Source organism: Hemibagrus wyckioides, linkage group LG23 (genome assembly GCF_019097595.1).
Source record: "Hemibagrus wyckioides isolate EC202008001 linkage group LG23, SWU_Hwy_1.0, whole genome shotgun sequence".
In the NCBI taxonomy this organism is placed as follows: Eukaryota; Metazoa; Chordata; class Actinopteri; order Siluriformes; family Bagridae; genus Hemibagrus; species Hemibagrus wyckioides.
In genome coordinates this window covers 7,140,384-7,149,559 of record NC_080732.1, presented here as the reverse complement: position 1 = coordinate 7,149,559, position 9,176 = coordinate 7,140,384, and the positions used below count along the sequence as shown (strand labels likewise).

General features: G+C 37.1%; 2 long non-coding RNA genes across 3 annotated transcripts; both read left to right on the top strand.

The window, feature by feature from the left end:
• Window positions 1-308: 308 nt before the first annotated feature.
• On the top strand, window positions 309-1,525 carry LOC131344492 (uncharacterized). 2 transcript variants are annotated; one of them, XR_009203325.1, is made up of 3 exons: window positions 309-450; window positions 538-742; window positions 831-1,525. It is a non-coding gene; the product is annotated as an uncharacterized LOC131344492 (long non-coding RNA). The 2 variants fall into 2 exon arrangements; XR_009203326.1 differs by having other exon boundaries at window positions 602-742; window positions 831-1,524.
• A 5,194-nt stretch (window positions 1,526-6,719) lies between these two features.
• Window positions 6,720-8,010, top strand: LOC131344596 (uncharacterized). Its single transcript, XR_009203339.1, has 4 exons — window positions 6,720-7,139; window positions 7,248-7,291; window positions 7,375-7,452; window positions 7,582-8,010. It is a non-coding gene; the product is annotated as an uncharacterized LOC131344596 (long non-coding RNA).
• Window positions 8,011-9,176: the final 1,166 nt, after the last annotated feature.

Genomic DNA, 9,176 nt, shown 5'->3' with positions numbered 1-9,176 from the left:
TAATGTTGTGACCCTGACCAGTCTGTGGCTACACTGCCCCATACACAGCAAACTGCCAAGCACTGTGGCTATGATCGAAAGGCTTTAGAACCTACAGTGCATCGTTTCTTGCTGCATATGGGACTGTGTAGCCTCACACCAGTCAGAGCCACATTACACCTGTCGGATTTTAATGCTATGGTTGACCAGTGTATGAACACGTACATTCAAAAGTATAACAAACAATTAACAAAAAGTGCAACATTGTTGGACAGAAATGAAAATGACATTTTGCACAACCTCAAATAATTTTCCTCTTCTAGGCCTGCAGTGATCACCTATGGTATGTGGGATCAAGTGCGAGTAGACCATGGAAAGGAGTTTTACCTGACACTGTTCATGCAGGAGATGCTGTCACACCATCGGTTCAATCAGGAGAGACTGCCTTATCTACAGACTTCATCTACACGAGTAATATTTCTACACTATCAACAAAAAAACTGAAATTCTTTCTAATCTATACTTGTAATAAATTCATTTGGTGTTTTGTTAAATCAGAACCACACAGTTGAATGACTTTGGCCTGAGATCAACAACCGTGTTAACTATCCCTTGAAAACAGCCCTTCTGCAACTGATGGACCAAGAGGAGATCAATATGGAGGACAACCTTGTAAGATACTGTGTGTCCAATCTAACTTGTAGGCTGTGCCACACTGGTCTTACAAGCGTGGCAGAATCATGGAATGCTCATATGATTCCAGGTAAAATATGTAGTAGGCAGTATAACTTAAGCACACTGATAATTATCACATAAATTTTTGATACACACACTTGTTCTTATGTTAACAGGAAAAGGCATACCAAATCACTTTGCAGAACCTGGGTGTAAACGAAGAATTACATCAGAACTCTTGCCACATTCATTTGGAGCTGCAGACCTTTACAGACAGCATGTAGGATCTGCACTGACAACACACTCAACGTTTGGAGTTGATCCCTTTACAACAGTACAGGACAAACTCAGAACGGAGAATCATTTTTCAGAGAAATATCCTGACATTTCACATTTGTTTCATAGAGCAGTAAACAACGACTTTGCTCCATACAAACAAGCCTTGCTTTATCTGATAAACACAACTCAGAGAAATGCATGAACTGGTGCATTTGCAAGCTACAGAACATACTGAACTGAAACAACTACAATACATAACTGTAAGGGTTTACCTTTCTGTGAGTAATTAAAACATTACTCTTCCATAAAAAAGGATTTCAAAACTGAAAAAGCAGCAGTTAGACCTGCAACTTCTATTGCACTGTTGTTGACTTCTCTACATTTTGCACAGTGTGGAGAAGCCTCCTTCCACTGCTCCACACATGTCTTGCAGCCAATAATGGTTCTGCAGCACAGCGACAGCATTGGCTCTTCAATGATATCTGCAAAAGTAACGTGACAGAAGACTGTTTTGTTCAGAGGATATGTTTTCTTTTCTCCAAGTCTACTTATATGCTGATACATGTTTGGTCATGCAGTTATTCCACATATTCTTATTGATTTGCAAGCATTCATGTATTAACTTAGTTTGATTGTAAGCGAAAGGCGAATAAATCAAGTCCTCTCTGCACAAAGGCTCTTTTAAATTTAATATCCTAATTGAGGCTTCAGCAGTCTTTTTTTTTTTGCTATACGTCTTTGCTGCTGAGAGGTCTGTTACTATTGCAAAAAATGATCGAATAATAAACAAAAAAACTAAAGTCACAGTTAAAATATGAAGTCTAAACGAACCGGCGTGTGCGCTGTGCTTAAATGTCAGTTTAAAGACGATACGACTTTAAAAAAAACAAACCTCTTCCCTCTCTCTAGCTGACGTCACACACACACAGCAGCGGTCTGTTGTTTTAAATACATTTAAAAATCCATATAAAAAAACTATAATACTTATCAGCATGAAAAGTAATAGGACACCTAATCACAACATAATCTACATTTTAGCATTGGAACCATGTTTCTAGCTATTACCGTTTAGGACTAGTAGCGTGCCGAGGAAACGGAATAATAATAATAACTAGAATGTTGCATTTCCAGAAAGAAAATGCGAGTGTGATTGGGAATATGTTGCTAAAACTATTGCAAGACATGCTCAAATAATATTTAAAAGCTAAAGTCACAGTTTAAAGAGTTTAAGGTAGTTTATGTGGCTGTAGAGGAAGAATTCAAGTTGTAGGAACAGTTTAAAGACGATGCGTCCTTAAAAAAACCTCTTCCCTCAGTCTAGCTGATGTCACACACACACACACACACACACAAGCGGTCTGAAGTCCGTGAAACATACATTTAAAAATCCATCTAAAAAAAAACTATAATACTTTTCAGCATGAAAACTAATAGCACACCTAAGCAGCATTTTAGCGTTGGAAGCATGTTTCTAGTTATTATCGTTTAAGCGATATGTTGCTTAAACTATTGCAAGACATGTCTCCAGCATGGGAGGCGAACGCACTAACAAAGTACCAGAAGCGATGAACGTTAACACTGGCAAGTTAACTTATTAAGATGAGGTTTACATCATAGCACGTAGTGCTACACTCAGTTACAAATATAAAAGCTATACATGCTTAAACTATTGCAAGACATTCTCAAATAATATATACAAACTAAAGTCACAGTTAAAATATGAAATCTAAACGAACTAGTGTGTGCGCTGGGAACAGTTTAAAGACGATGCGTCCAACCTCTTCCCTCACTCTAGCTGACGTCACACACACACACACACACACACACACAGTAGCGGTCTGAAGTCCGTAATGCATTTAAACATGAGCAACATTTTAACGTTGGAACCATGTTTCTAGCGTGTGCAGGAACTGAAGTCCGTAACAAATGCATTTAAAAGTTAATATAAAATAAACTACAATACTTATCAGCATGAAAATTAATAGCACACTTAAGCATAACATGATGAACATTTTAGCATTGGAACCATGTTTTTAGTTATTACCATTTAGGACTAGTAGCACGCCCAGGAAACGGAATAATAATAATAATAATAATAATAATAATAATAATAATAATAAATAGTGACGATAACACTAATAATGACGCAATCACACTAATAATGGTTGTTTATGATACTAGAGATCATCATCAGGTTTTGAGATGACACCTTTTCATTTCATTCACTGTTTCACTTCTCCAGGAAAAGTTTTCTTGTATACCTGAAAGCTCATCTGTGAAAAAGGAATAAAAGTAAAGATCATTGACACTGTAGGTTTGGAAACAATTTAATCCACTTCTCACATATGATTTGTGCACAATTTACTGAGTACAGCTCTAAGTCTACTTTGACAAGACTCACTGATGTTGCTTCACTGATGTCCTGTGTGGTCTGGGATTTGGTTGGGCCATTTAAGGACATTTAGAAACTTGTTCCAAAGCCACTCCAGGGTTGTCTTGGCTATATTCATGTTGTCGTGCTGAAAGGTTTAACCTTGCCTTAAAATCTGAGCCTGTGTCCACTGTGGAGCAAGTTTTCTTTAAGAACCTCTCTGTATTTCGACTGCATTCATCCTTCCCTTAATTCTGACCCGTCTTTCCCCTCCTGCCACTGAGAAGTACTCCTGCCAACACCATGCTTCACAATAACAGTGGTATTGCCCAAATGATGACCAGTGCTTATATTCAGCAGCAGTTTTCATTTAGCCATTCCAACATAAAGCTCTTACTGATGGAGAACTTCTGTACTTCCAGCAAGTACTCCCTTTTCTGCAGAGGACTTCTAAAGCTGTTAAAGTTGCCAGTGAATCTGATCTCTCAGTTTTACGAGTAACAGCATGTTTGAAAGTGTTAGTGTGAAACTGCTATGATAAACAGCACCTGCTGTAATGTTGAGCAGGGGCGTCGCTAGGGCTATTCATTCGGGGCTCGAGCCCCGGATGTTTTTAATCTAGCCCCGAATGTTTTATCACGAATTTTCCGAATTCCGAATTAATGGAATGTTGATCGTTTTATTAGAGCACTGTTTACTGTACACGATTTTGACTGACATCTCCGCGCACACACACACACACACACACACACACACACGCTCTCGCCAAAATACCGCGAGAGTGTGCGCTCGAATATGCTCTAGAACCGCTCTCGCGATACTTTAATGTCCTACACCTGTCGGTCTGCGCGGCGCCGCTTTCACACCACGTGACTTAAATACCTTACAGCCCTTAAACGGGACAGCAATAAAAACGTCAGAAAACACAGCAATCTTATTATTCAGATAAAAGTCTAACTTCTAATCATTCTAATGTTAACACAGTTGATTAATGTCGGCTAACAAATGCATGTTGTGTCAAAAAGGAGGCCCACTGTGTCTGATTCTGAAAACCCCTGACATATAGGACCCTTTAGAATATTATTCAATATGTACAAAAGCCTTAAATTAAATCATCCTAAAGATAGATCTAAATAAAATCTAAGCTGTTAAAGACATTACAGTCTGAACCTCATGACTTTCTATTATTCAACTAATGCAGTATTTAAGTTAAAATACAGACATGACTTAGGTGAACAATGGACCAGAACAGACTCCATCATTCAGCTGTTCTGTCTATTGATAAAGGAATTCTCAGCACTAGAAATACTAGTATGATAATTGACCGTTTTGCTCAAGGCTCGGAGATACTCTCTGATGATTCCACCCTCAAAAAAATAGTATAGAAAAGTCATCAAGAGCATGAAGTAGACAAGATACAAGCAGTAAGATAGCTGAGAGAATGAGAGATGAGAGAACGATAAGAGAAGAGAAGCTGTAAAAAATAAACAAAGAATAATTCATACACTAGTGCCAGCATAAATCAGGAATGAAATAATAGGTGCATGTATAATATAGATTATTGTAAAATAATAGTAATAATAAAGGATCTGCACGGCACAGCTCCACACACAAGCTGTAAAAGAGATAATATTGCATGGCATACCTGTGTGAGAGAAAATGTAATGAATTTAATGGACTCCTTTTTTAGTAGCAAGACTCTGAAATGATGGGAGGAGTCAGAAAAAAAGATTGAATTAAATTTTCTAAAGTTGCATACTGTTTGTGTTAATTTGTGTTTATTATTAAACAATATTACATAAAAATGCCCTTACAAAACGTGTTATTCTTGCTTACCCCCTCTCCTCAATTAGCCCCGGATGTTTCGGGCTCAGCCCCTGATGTTTTCAAATCCTAGATACGCCCCTGATGTTGAGTACAACACTGCAGACTCCTCCAACTCCCAGTCTGGGGTATTGTACAGGGCCACAGCTGAGATACAAACACACACACATCCTTCTTTACAAGTTCTAATGTTTAGTTTTGTTTGTTTATTTCTAGCAAGTGGACCTTAGGAGAGACATCCTCAGGTTGGTAAGGGGTCCAGAGAGTCGGCTCCGCTGGCATGAAAGCGCACACTTCTGGACTCTCGAGGTAATCACTGTATTTATTACTCTCATGAAGAGATTCCACTTTAACAATTATTTAAAGAGAACTTAAATGAAATGCGGTTGTAGATCTCGAGTTTCATCTAATTGTCGTTTGCAGGGATTCCCTTTTCATAACAACTGTGAGGACAGTTTCTCTGGCATTCAGGTAAGGGCTTGTTCATTGTGTCATCACAAAATTGTGTTAATTGCAGTTACTAATTGTGTTTGTGTGTTTTAAGGTCGTTGAGCCAAACCTACAGCTGCTGCCAAACATACATGACCAGGAATCTTCACCCGTCCTTCTGGTAACCAAACCTTTCATTTATTTACTAAAGCTGATCACTGGATTTCACAGGGTTGTTTTGACTGTAAAGAAAGTAAGAGAATGTTACTTGTGTTATTATAAAATCGCTGTTATAGGAAGCAGTTATGTTCATCATGCTCTTCGTTTCACAGATGCTCGATGCCGGTGAGCTGATCAGCGCCTGCCGAAATATCCAGTTCCTCTTGTCGGAGAAATTACATTATCTATCAGATATCAAATATCTATCAAAATATTTAGCTCCTGAATAGTAGTAAGCTTTTGAGTAATACAAATATATCAAATATATATCCTTTATAATATTAGGCTTTGGAGCTTTTGAGCTTTTGATTAATGCACATGTGTAAGTTTCATAATCATCAAGCAGTGTTGAGATGGGGTTGTTTTTGTAAATTTCATAATCATCAGGCAGAAATAGTGCTGAGATGGGTGAAATAGAGGATTGTTATTGTTGTGAAATGGTTTTGTGCTGAAAAGTGCAAACGTAAGGGGAATTTCACCAAGAATAGTCACTCAGACAGACATAACCTAGACATAACCTAGGCATCTTATGAGCTTTAGCATTGCTTAATAAGCAACAGAGGAGCACATTTAGTTCCAGACACAAAGAGTTAAACTTAAATGGAAGTATGGTTTTCCGAGAAATTGAAGCACATCTAATTTTGACACATCGAAAATATCGAGGTTGGTACGTGCGTACGTGCACATTGTTGTTTTATACATCATGTACCCGAAAGGTTGTGTGATGTCATCAAAGGGAGGATGTTTTAATTTAGGTGCAGTATCGGGACAAATAAGAAAATATAGTAAGTATGTTAATTAAGGAAGAAGGGATTAAAAGTATACATACATTGAGTATAATGTGGAAACTTCTAGAAATATTTAAATTTGGAAGAGGAGGCGACATGGGGCGTCTGAGGTATAAGAAGAAGGGATTTTTTGGGGTTTTTTTTAGACCAGCTGCTCTCTTCAGAAATGCATGTGATTGACGGCATCTCTGAATAAAGAAACCTGCTTCTTCTCATCTGCTGACTGAGATCTCCTTCATTTCAGCTAAGTATTTGATAGTTTATTGACTTTATTTGGTAAGATTATTGAAATAATAGAAATTGGTACAATTAAAGATTCCACACTGTGATATGTCCACTCGGAGGGGACTCTGAGTTCCGACACTCTCTGCACGTACCTTTACCTTCCTGTCTGTGGTATTCTACAGTGCTACTGCTGAGATACAAGCACACACATCCTTCTTTACAAGTTCTAATGTTTAGTTTGGTTTCTCTGTTTCTAGGCAGTGGACATTAAGGGATACTTCCTCGGGATGATAAGGGGTCCTGAGAGTCGTTTTTGCTGATTTAAAACCACACGCTACTTCGACCAGCTGGTAATCACCATCTTTGTTACTTTGATGAAGAGAATTGATATTAATGATTATTAGATGAACACTTTTGTGAAGTAGATCTTGAGATTCAGATCTACTTGTCATTTTCAGGGATTCCCTTATCAGATCACCATTGAGGACCAGTTCACTGCCAGGTGAGGGATTATCTGTTGTGGCATCACAAAACGTTTGTTAGTTGCAGTGACTAATTGTGTTCACTTCAAATTGTTCACTTAAGGGTGAATATGGGAAGGTTACATAGCTCATTTCCTGTAACCGGGTGGAAACCATCATCGAGCCACTTAAGGATTATGTGGTAAATTTATTGCAATGTCATGAAGTCTGTATTGTAGATAGCAACTCTTGGAATTTTGTACACATATGGGTCTGCATTGTTAATTTTTTGTGTGTGTGTGTGCACGCATGTGCGTGTGTCGGTGTCCAGCTCAGTTCAGTTCTCTGTTGAGATACCTGACTGCCTGAGGGAAGAAGCTGTTCAACAGTCTGGTTGTACAGATCCAAACGCTCCGGTATCTCTTTCCAGATGGCAGGCGGTTGAAGAGATCTGGGCACAGATCTGGGTATTTTCATCATCTTTGAAGGTCCCTGTGACTTAAATACACAAACCTAAACAAAGCACAGGTGACACCTATTAGACATCATGACAGAGACTGAAAACCAACAAAAAGGCAGTGGGGGCCTCTAGTGGCCAGAAAAAAGTCCACAACCCTGACAGGAAACCAGTAGATATCAGTTTATTTCTTGCTCTGTTCATGTTACAATTAGTTGCATATCTTACCTGTATATTTCAGTCTAGTTGTGTTGATATTTAACATGATCAGAAAATGACAGATGATTTTCAAAGTCTTTTGCTGTTTCAACATAAAATGGACATAATAAAGCATCCAAAAGTCATAATGGACAAACCCGTGTGTATAAATTACACCAAAATATGGATTTTAATTAAAACGCTTAAGAGAAACATTATTTCAGACTTTTGCATAACAGCTGGATAGACTATTATTTGATAATTATGTGCAATATTGACATTACAATTTATACTTGGTTTGGATTGGTCAGAAGGTGTTCAGCATGGCCCTGATAGCAGTTCAGGTTTCAAATCAAATCTCTCTTTAAAGAATGTCCTATTTCTGATTATTGTCTACTAAAACAGTTAAATCAAAGTATATGGCAAACTCTAATCATTTAAGCCTCACCTTAAACATTTTAAGTGCAGTGATGTAATGTAATGTAATGTAATGTTTAACTGTAGTGATGTAAAGAAATACTGAATATATAGAACTACTGTAATGCTGAAGCTTTCTGTAAGGAGAATGTTTACCATATAGGAAGGGAGACTCCAATAACACTATGAAACTTTCATTTATTTCAGTCATTTTCATTCTTTCTTTCTTTTTTGCTTAATCTGTTTATTGAGCTTTTATAATAATAAAAGGATAAAAATACAGGAGAATAGAAAAAACATTTCCCCCCCCACACTCAGAGTTATACAAACCAAAAAAACCCTCAATACATAATTATAAAGTATATGTCAATTATGTACAGAAGAAAGTTTGAATCATAGATTAGAAACTAACTAACTAACTAACTGAATATAATCATGATCATTTATATCAGCAAACAAAACATTAATATAAATTATGTATACACAGTGCACATACTCGTACTCAGTACACTTTTGATCAAGATCAGGCCACAATCATAAGGACATCCTAATGATTAGACTGACCAACTACAGAAGAAGAATTCACATAATCAGAAAAAAATAATAATTAATGGATCCAGGACTACAATTAATAGGTGAAACCAGTGGCAAACTTTGGCGGCCGAAATGGTTTCGAACATTTAAACCAATAGATTAAAAAAATAAATAACCCAATAAACAAGTAAAGTTTATTATTAATTAAGGATTAAGTATATATTAATATATAAGTGTAATTAAAGTAAATAAGTGCATTAAAGTGTATGTGTTAACAATAAGAACAGCATAATAGTAATTTTTATTAGTCATTAATAACG